The sequence below is a fragment of the Eumetopias jubatus genome, unplaced genomic scaffold (genome assembly GCF_037043125.1).
Source record: "Eumetopias jubatus isolate StellerSeaLion01/CBP00866 unplaced genomic scaffold, mEumJub1_p1.0 scaffold_4, whole genome shotgun sequence".
NCBI classification, from domain to species: Eukaryota; Metazoa; Chordata; class Mammalia; order Carnivora; family Otariidae; genus Eumetopias; species Eumetopias jubatus.
The window spans coordinates 73,788,324-73,797,169 of record NW_028274810.1 but is presented as its reverse complement, the minus strand read 5'-3'; positions in this window follow the sequence as shown (position 1 = coordinate 73,797,169).

The following is an 8,846-nucleotide window of genomic DNA, read 5'->3' as shown; positions in this document are numbered from 1 at the left end:
ATTTCAGCTCGGGTCATGATCTCAGGGTCCTGGGATCGGGCCACTTTGGGCTCCATGCTCAGCAGGGACTCTGCTTGAAGATTCTCTCTCTCCTTCTCCCTCTGCCCCTCCTCCTGCTCACGTGTGTGCACTCTCTCTCTCTCTTTCATATAAATAAATCTTTAAAAAAAAAATCCTAAAACAGGGACTGAAAATCACTGCTGACATTCTGCTAATGGTGCAAAGCAATGGTGGGTAAAGCTCCTGGCACCGTGTGAATCTAGGCAGTGGCACTAAATGGTCCCCGTAGTCAAATGTACTTTTCGCTGTCATTTGCTCACAGTAAACAAAACAAAGCAAAAAAATGTTTCACTTATGACTGTCCTTGATAAAGCAGTAAAAATTACTCATTTTATTAGGTCTTGCTTGACCCTTGAGTCTTTTCAATATTCTGTGCAACAGTGGAAAGCATGTATGAAGAACTTCTGCATACTGAAGTTATGATGGTTGTCTCAAGGAAAAGTACTGTTTTGAGTTTGAGCTGAATTAGCTGCTTTTCTTAGGAAATACCAAAGGATAACTGACAAACTAGGGTTGTTCAGACTTGGTTTTCTCAAAATATGAACTGAGACTGTCACTCATGAAAAAAGTTTTTGTTACCAAAAATAAAATTTGAGCTTCCCAGTGAATTTTGGAAAACTTACATCTACTACCATGAGCTTGACAGCTTTGCAATACTCCAAGACTTCTCTGATGAGACCAGGGGGGGATATTAATGAAAATTTATTCTAAACAATGTATAATAAAATGTGTAAACATTCGGAAGATCTGCATAACTCAGTGAAGCAGTATTTTCTAAGTGATCAGCACATGATGTTACAAGATCATGTGCAGATAAATCCATTCAAAGGGCAAGAGTCAAAGACCAGTGGATTTTAATGTAACAGCACAAAAAGTTCATTAATATGGCATCAGATTTCAAGTTGCAACTAACCTTTAAGAAACTACTACCTGCTGGGGCGCCTGGGTGGCTCAGTCGGTTGAGTGTCTGCCTTCAGCTCAGGTCATGATCCTGGGGTCCTGGGATCGAGTCCCACATCAGGCTCCCTGCTCTGCAGGGAGCCTGCTTCTCCCTCTCCCACTCCGCCTGCTTGTGTTCCCTCTCTCGCTGTGTCTCTCTCTGTCAAATAAATAAATAAAATCTTAAAAAAAAAAGAAAGAAAGAAACTACTACCTGCTAAATTTTGGTATAGTATCAAAGAAGAACATCTAAAATGATCATTAAGATACCCCCCTCTTTTTCAACCACATATCAATGTGAGGCTGGATTTTCTTCATATAGTTTAACTAAAATAATATGAGAATACAGAATGCAGAAGTATGAGAAACAAGCTACTTTCCTTTAAGCTGGATGTTAGATTTGCAAGAATGTAAAACAATGCTCCTCTTCTCAATGATTCTTTATTTTTTTTTAAGATTTATTTATTTTAGGGGGGGCAGAGGGAGAAGGAGATAGAGAATCTTAAGCAGGCTCCGTACTCGGTGCAGAACCCTATGTGGGGCTTGATTTCAGGACCCTGAGATCATGACCTGAGCTGAAATCAAGATTCGGATGCTTATCCAACTAAGCCACCAGGCATCCCAGATTCTTTCTTTTGAAAAATTATTTTTTTTTTAAACTTTCCAAGATAGCAGAGGAGTAGGAGACCTTAGTTTTGTCTAGTCCCAGGAATTCAGCTAGATAGCTATCAAACACCTGTGAACTCAACCAGAGATCTAAGAAAAGAAATGCTGCAATTCTACAAATAGAAAAGCAATCACTTTCTGCAAGAATGACAACACAGAAAAACTCACCTCAAAAAAGAGAATAAGAAGCAGTACTGACTGCCAGGGACCTAATCAGTATGGATATAAATAAGGTGTTGGAACTAGAGTTCAGAATAACGATTATAAAGATACTAGCTGGGCTTGAAAAAAGCATAGAAGACACTAGAGAATCCTTTTCTGGGGAAATAAAAGAACTAAAATCTAATCAAGTCAAAATCAAAAAGGCTATTAATGAGATGCAATAAAAAATGGAGGCTCTAACTGCTAGGATAAATGAGGCAGAAGAAAGAATTAGTGACATAGAAGACCAAATGATGGAGAATAAAGAAGCTGAGAAAAAGAGAGATAAACAACTATTGGATCATGAGGGGAGAATTCGAGAGGTAAGTGACACCATACAGTGAAACAATATTAGAATAATTGGGATCGCAGAAGAAGAGAAAAGAGAGGGGGGGGCAGAAGGTATACTGGAGCAAATTATATCTGAGATCTTCCCTAATCTGGGGAAGGAAACAGGCATTCAAGTCCAGGATGCACAGAGAACCCCCCCCTCAAAATCAACAAAAATAGGTCAACACCTTGACATATAAATGGTGAAGCTTGCAAATCTCAGAGACAAAGAAAATCCTGAAAGCCACTCAGGACAAGAGGTCCGTAACCTACAAGGGTATAAACATTAGACTGGCAGATTTATCCAGAGACCTGGCAGGCCGGAAAGGACAAGCATAATATATTCAGGATGCTAAATGAAAAAAAAAAAATGTAGCCAAGAATACTCTATCCAGCAAGGCTGTCACTAAAAATATAAGGAGAGACAAAAAAGCTTCCAGGACAAACAGAAATTAAAAGAATCTGTGACCACTAAACCAGCCCTGCAAGAAATGTTAAAGGGGATCCTTTAAGCGAAGACAGAGCCCAAGTATAACATAGACCAGAAAGGAACAGAGACAATATACAGAAACAGTGACTTTACAGGTAATACAGTGGCACTAAATCCATATCTTTCAATAGGTTCTCTAAATGTAAATGGACTAAGTGCCCCAATCAAAAGACATAGGGTATCAGATTGGATAAAAAAGCAAGACCATTGATACACTGTCTACAAGAGACTCATTTTAGACCCAAAGACACCTCAGATTGAAAGTGAGGGCGTGGGGGCACCTGGGTGGCTCAGTCGTTAAGCGTCTGCCTTCGGCTCAGGTCATGGTCCCAGGGTCCTGGGATTGAGCCCCGCATCAGGCTCCCTGCTCCACGGGAAGCCTGCTTCTCCCTCTCCCACTCTCCCTGCTTGTGTTCCCTCTCTCGCTGTGTCTCTCTCTGTCAAATAAATAAATAAAATCTTAAAAAAAAAAAAGGAAAGTGCAGGGGTGGAAAACCATTTATCATGCTAATGGACATCAAAAAAAAGCTGGGGTAGCAATCCTTATATCAGACAAATTAGATTTTAAACCAAAGACTAAATAAGAGATGAGGAAGGACCCTATATCATAATTAAAGGGTCTATCCAACAGGAAGATAAGGAGATCTAACAACTGTAAATATTTATGCCCCTAATGTGAGAGCAGCCAATTTTATAAACCAATTATTAACAAAATTAAAGAAACACATTGATAATAATACAATAATAGTAGGGGACTTTAACACCCCACTCACTGCAATGGACAGATCATCTAAACAGAAGATCAACAAGGAAACAAGGGTTTTGAATGACACACTGGACCAGATGGACTTCACAGATATATTCAGAGCATTCCATCCTAAAACAACAGAACACACATTCTTCTTGAGTGCACATGGAACATTCTCCAGAATAGATCACATACTGGGTCACAAATCAGGTCTCAACTGGTACCAAAAGATTGGAATCATTCCCTGCATATTTTCAGATCACAATGCTTTGAAACTTGAACTCAGTCACAAGAGAAAAGTTGGAAAGAACTCAAATACATGGAGGCTAAAGAGCATCCTACTAAAGAATGAATGGGTCAACCGGGAAATTAAAGAAGAATTTAAAAATTAATGGAAACAAATGAAAATGAAAACACAACTGTTCAAACCTCTGGGATGCAGCAAAGGCGGTCCTAAGAGGAAAGTATATAGCAATACAAGCCTTTCTCAAGAAACAAGAAAGGTCTCAAATACACAACCTAACCCTACACGTAAAGGAGCTGGAGAAAGAATAGCAAATAAAGCCTAAACCCAGCAGGAGAAGAGAATTAATAAAGATTAGAGCAGAAATCAATGAAATAGAAACCAAAAGAACAAGAGAACAGATCAATGAAACTAGGAGCTGGTTCTTTAAAAGAATTAGTAAGATTGATAAACTCCTGGCCAGACTTATCAAAAAGAAAAGAGAAAGGACCCAAAGAAATAAAATCATGAACGAAAGAGGAGGGATCACAACCAACACCGAAGAAGTACAAACAATTATAAGAACATATTATGAGCAACTATATGCCAACAATTTAGGCAATCTGGAAGAAATGGATGTATTCCTAGAAACTGAAACAGGAAGAAATAGAAAACCTGAACAGACCTATAACCACTAAGGAAATTGAAGCAGTCATCAAAAATCTCCCAACAAAAGAGTGCAGGACTGGATGGCTTCCCAGGGGAATTGTACCAAACATTTAAGGAAGAATTAATATCTATTCTTCTGAAGCTGTTTCAAAAAACAGAAATGGAAGGAAAACTTCCAAACTCTTTCTATGAGGCCACCATTACCTTGATCCCAAAATGAGACAAAGACCCTACCAAAAAGGAGAAATACAGACCAACATCCCTGATGAACATGGATGCAAAAATTCTCACCAAGATACTAGCCAATAGGATCCAACAGTACATTAAAAGGATTATTCACCATGACCAAGTGGATTTTATTCCTGGGCTGCAAGGTGGTTCAACATCCACAAATCAATCAACATGATACATCACATTAATAGAAGAAAGGACAAGAACTATATGATCCTCTCAATAGACGCAGAAAAAGCATTTGACAAAGAAGTATCCTTTCTTGATTAAAACTCCTCATAGTGTAGGGATAGAGGGAACACACCTCAATATCATAAAAGCCATATACAAAAAGCCCACAGTGAATATCATTCTCAATGGGGAAAACCAAGAGCTTTTCCCCTAAGGTCAGGAACATGACCGGGATGTCCATTCTCACCATCATTCAACATAGTACTAGAAGTCCTAGCCTCAGCAATCAGGCAACAAAAAGAAATAAAAGGCATCTGAATTAGCAAAGAAGTCAAACTCACTCTTTGCAGATGACATGATACTCTATGTGGAAAACCCAAAAGACTCCTCCTCAGAATTGCTAAAACTCATACAGGAATTCAGCAACATGGCAGAATATAAAATCAATGCGCAGAAATCAGTTGCATTTCTATACACTAACAATGAGACAGAAGAAAGAGAAATTAAGGAGTTGATCCCATTTACAATTGCACCCAAAACCATAAGATACCCGGGAATTAACCTGACCAAAGAGGCAAAGGATTTGTACTCAGAAAACTATAGAATACTCACGAAAGAAATTGAGGAAGACACAAAGAAATGGAAAAATGTTCCATGCTCATGGATTGGAAGAACAAATATTGTTAAAATGTCTCTGCTACCTAGAGCAATCTATACATTCAATGCAATCCCTATCAAAATACTATCAACTTTTTTCACAGAGCTGGAACACATAATCCTAAAATTTATATGGAACCAGAAAAGATCCTGAATAGCCAAAGGAATGTTGAAAAAGAAAAGCAAAGCCAGTGGCATCACAATTCCAGACTTCAATCTATACTACAAAGCTGTAATTGTCAAGGTAGTATGGTACTGGCACAAAAACAGATCAATGGAACAGAGAACCCAGAAATGGACCCTCAACTCTATGGTCAACTAATCTTCGACAAAGCAGGAAAGAATATCCAATGGAAAAAAGACAGTCTCTTCAACAAATGGTGTTGGGAAAATTGGACAGCCACATCCAGAAGAATGAAACTGGACCATTTTCTTACACCATACACAAAAATACACGCAAAATGGATGAAAGACCTAAATCTGAGACAGGAACCCATCAAAATGCTAGGGGAGAACACAGGCAGCAATTTCTGTGATCTCAGCTGCAGCAACTTCTTGCTAGACACATCTCCAAAGGCAAGAGAAACAAAAGCAAAAATGAACTATTGGGACTTCAGATAAAAAGCTTTTGCACAGCAAAGGAAACAGTCAACAAAACCAAAAGGCAATTGACAGAATGGGAAAAGATATTTGCAAATGACATATCAGATAAAGAGCTAGTATCCAAACTCTATAAAGAACTTCTCAAACTCAACACCCAAAGAACAAATAATCCAATCAAGAAATGGGCAGAAGACATGAACAGACATTTCTTCAAACACATCCAAATGGCCAACAGACACATGAACAAACGCTCCACATCACTCGGCATCAGGGAAATACAGATCAAAACTGCAATGAGATACCTCCTCACACCAGTCAGAATGGCTAAAATTAACAAGTCAGGAAACGACAGATGTTGGTGGGGATGTGGAGAAAGGGGAACCCTCCTACACTGCTGGTGGGAATGCAAGCTGGTGCAACCCCTCTGGAAAACAGTATGGAGGTTCCTCAAAAAGTTGAAAACAGAGCTACCCTATGACCCAGCAATTGCACTACTGGGTATTTACCCCAAAGATACAAGTGTAGTGATTCGAAGGGGCACCTGTACCCCAATGTTTATAGCAGCAATGTCCACAATAGCCAAACTGGGGAAAGAGCCGAGATTTCCATTGACAGATGAATGGCTAAATAAGCTGTGGTATATATATACAATAGAATACTACTCAGCCACGAAGAAAACAAAATCTTGCCATTTGCAATGACGTAGATGGAACTAGAGGGTATTATGCTAAGCGAAATAAGTCAATCAGAGAAAGACAATTATCATATGATCTCACTTATATACGGAATTTAAGAAATAAAACAGAAGATCATAAGGGAAGGGAGGGAAAAATAAAAGAAGAAGAAATCAGAGAGGGAGACAAACCATAAGAAACTCTTAATCATAGGAAACAAACAGGGTTGCTGGAGGGGAGAGGGGTGGTGGGATGGGGTAACTGGGTGATGAGCATTAAGGAGGGCACATGATGTAATGAGCACTGGGTGTTATATAAGACTGATAAAACACTGACCTCTACCTCTGAAACTAATAATACACTCTATGTTAATTAAATGAATTTAAATAAAAATTTTTTTAAAGATTTTATTTATTTATTTGAGAGAGAGAATGAGATAGAGAGAGCACGAGAGGGGGGAGGGTCAGAGGGAGAAGCAGACTCCCTGCTGAGCAGGGAGCCTGATGTGGGACTCGATCCCGGGACTCCAGGATCATGACCTGAGCCCAAGGCAGTCGCTTAACCAACTGAGCCACCCAGGCGCCCCTAAATAAAAAAATTTTTTTTTTAAGTTTTTTTCACAAAAAATTTATTTATGTTTGAAAATATTGATTTATTTAAAATAGTAAAAACCTACTACAGGTTAACATAAATAACAAAAACGAAAGCTCTTTGGGTTCCTCCATTTTTAGAGTATAAAGAAGTCTGAGACTAAAATGTCTGAAACTCATTGACTTAGGGAAGTTAAAACTTGCCCAGTGTTCATACGTTAGTGGTGTGTGGTGTAAGTGGTGTAAGTGGTGGACCCAAGAGTCAAACCCAGGCAGCCTGACTTCCCAAGTCAGTTCTCATCAAGAATTTTTTGATGCAGAGCTCCAAAAATATCTCTTACCTCTGAGAAACTGGGAGTAGATCACATCAGGGTTAGGGAATTCCAGGTAGGGAAGCAGAAAGGAGGTGCTCCTTGTTTTCCCTGATTATGCTTGCAAGAGCCTTAGCATTGAATGCTATTCCAGTTATGGACGCAAAGGCCCCTGCAGCCCTTCCCTGAGGCAGATGAAACTTCTTTCCCTTTAAATTGTGAATAAGAAGATGATCCAGTCCTGCCTTGTTCACACATCCCTCACATTTCAAACTTTTTTTTTGCCACAACCCATAGAAATAAGGGACTTTTACCTCCAATGCAGTAGATGCTTTCATAAGTATACATAAACCTGAAACAAAAGCTTCATGAAATAATATCTTTACCACATATAATTTTAATGTTGTTTCATTAAAAAAAAAAGCCCGTCATAATTTATTAAACTGATTTTACAACCACCTGCAGTTTAAAAAACTGCAATCCTAGAGGACTTCTCTAGGATGGAATAGATCTAGGGCTGAGACTCGTTAATACAGGCAGTTCTCAACCAAGCATCAGAATCTTTCCAACTGATGCTCACGCATTACTTTGTTATTTGAAATTTGGAACATTTCCCATGAAACAAGGTGGTTGGGAAGGGAGGTGGCATTTACTGAGGATATATTACATACATTCTCATATATTACTCCAACAAATGACCCTGACAGGAAGAAAATATTCCACTACACAGATGGAAAAAGTGAGGCTCAGAGGCTAATAACTTACCTAATGTAGTAGAATTGCTAGTTGACCCCAGGTCATTTGAGTCCAAAAACTGTGCTCTTTGTAGTATACTACAGCATTTTATAGGTTTATAATAGCTCACTCCAAACCCCAACTCCTCCAAAAAACAAAACCAAATAATCCCCATTCAACCCAAATTTGGCAGGACACCATAGACTCTAATTACAACTTATGGGGATAATCTTTGTAGACAGTATCCTTAGTTATAACTTGGGCTCTCAAGAACACATTCTCCACAGTGGTAGCAAGTTACTCATACCCCATTAATGGCCCAGTTTACTCCTAAAACAAGCCACAGCAATGGGAACAGAATTCACAGTGACTTCTGAGGCAGCAGGGAGACAAAGAGGAGATGGGGATGGCTTGAGATATTCCCAACACCCGTAGGGAAAATACGGGCATTTCTAGGGTAGAGAGTAAAGGAGGTAGCAGCCCTGAGAGTGCTACCTCATTTCCATACATATTCTGCTTTCTGACACCCTTCTCCCTACTCAGGAATA